Genomic DNA, 1665 nt, shown 5'->3' with positions numbered 1-1665 from the left:
ACATACAATGTACATGTATTATTGGCATATGGACATACAATGTACATGTATTATTGGCCAATTAAGGGACCATCATACAAACACAATACCTTCAAGAGTCCCATGTCAGTTAGGTCACCTCAAAGAAGGAATGAAGCCAATATGTCTGATCACAGATAGCCCTATAATTCAATATTACCTTTTGACATATGCACACCCTTATTAAAATCAACTGCATAGTAACAAAATGATTTACACAACCATATTATAAAGGAATATAAGCTGAATTTACCTGTTTAAGAGGAAAACAGAGCTAATTTGTACTGGTCTAAGTTGTCTGGCTCCCTGTTGATAAAAGTAGGAGGGTCAGTATGTTTCTATGACAACTAGGTGTGTTAATTTAATGGTTGAAGTGTGTATGTGTTGAAACAGCACACTTAGTGTGCTGTTTTAGCAATTTAGCACACCTACAGGTAGAACAACACAGTGAAATGTGTACCAAATAACACACTCATTTTTTGTGTGTATTCTATTGCAATTTCTGGACCTGAATCAATTTCACTAATAATAATTAACACCCACAATTAATACAGTATTATAGTCTGATTACTTAATGACCCTCAGTTTTAGTACATACTACCAATGGTACATTACAAAAATTACATTAAAAAAGATATTAATCTGCATCCAAAAACAATATTAGCAGTAAAATTAAGTTACGATGTACATATCATATTAAGTCTGTGAAATTCAATATACAGAATTTTTAATAACTGACCTTTAAATATTAGTTTCTGGGCTTCAATATGAACAACAAACTTTCCATGAATAATAATTTTCAAGTCACCAATGCTAGTGCTATCAGGATCCTCCAGTAATATATCCTCTACCTTTGATCCCGTGACAATAAATACTGACTATTATTAACAGATTAACCATGACTGACATGAATGCTGAATATTATTGCTAATGACCTGAAAAAGACAAACAAGTCCAATCAGTCTAATACAGACCACACCCAAACTGCACCTTCTTATAGGGTTTCTATCACGCGTGGTACCACGTGAGTATGAGCATGCGCAGATTTACTTGCCGTATAGTCTCGCGTAGCCAGCCCCTCCCTCAACGCATAGATACTATATATACCAAGTGGATACAAAACAGGATGCGCCTATGCTCTTTTCGCCGGATGTGACGTTTATCCTAGCTACACTTAGCAACCAAAATGGTGGCAAAATCAATAATTATAAAAAACTTCATAAAAATCTATATATCTTCTGAAAAGAGTCAATACAAGAAACAACAGACAATTTATCTTCATTGGTTTCATATTCATACCCTATTTGATGATCAAAAAAATAATATTATAATAATAGTTTTATCATTCTAATATGGTATATCACAATGACATTAACTAACTTTTTTTGAAGAAACATAGCTTTAAAATAATTATGAAAATATACAAACCGTACAAAAGGCATGTACGTAGACTCATACAAAATTATACCTCTTCAAATCGCATAGTTTTCCAGAAAAGGCGTTTACAAAACAGACCATTAATAAACTAAAAAATGGATATATTTCTATTTTATAAAACTGCAGTGGAAAGCTAGTAGTTACAGACCATGTAACACAATAATATCCTTCTTCTACCCAAATAGCACTTACTAACTCTGCCCCAGATTG

The 1665-nt window shown here is 32.9% G+C and overlaps 1 long non-coding RNA gene across 2 annotated transcripts; it reads right to left on the bottom strand.

The window, feature by feature from the left end:
* Nucleotides 1-32: 32 nt before the first annotated feature.
* On the bottom strand, nt 33-1655 carry LOC109586305 (uncharacterized). 2 transcript variants are annotated; one of them, XR_002186925.1, is made up of 4 exons: nt 954-1655; nt 758-896; nt 272-324; nt 41-161 (listed from the first exon to the last, which is right to left on the bottom strand). It is a non-coding gene; the product is annotated as an uncharacterized LOC109586305 (long non-coding RNA). The 2 variants fall into 2 exon arrangements; XR_002186924.1 differs by having other exon boundaries at nt 33-161; nt 758-1655.
* Nucleotides 1656-1665: the final 10 nt, after the last annotated feature.

The sequence above is a fragment of the Amphimedon queenslandica genome, unplaced genomic scaffold, assembly GCF_000090795.2.
Source record: "Amphimedon queenslandica unplaced genomic scaffold, v1.1 AMPQUscaffold_12904, whole genome shotgun sequence".
NCBI classification, from domain to species: Eukaryota; Metazoa; Porifera; class Demospongiae; order Haplosclerida; family Niphatidae; genus Amphimedon; species Amphimedon queenslandica.
The sequence above is the reverse complement of the archived record's forward strand: the minus strand, read 5'-3'. Positions and strand labels throughout refer to the sequence as shown.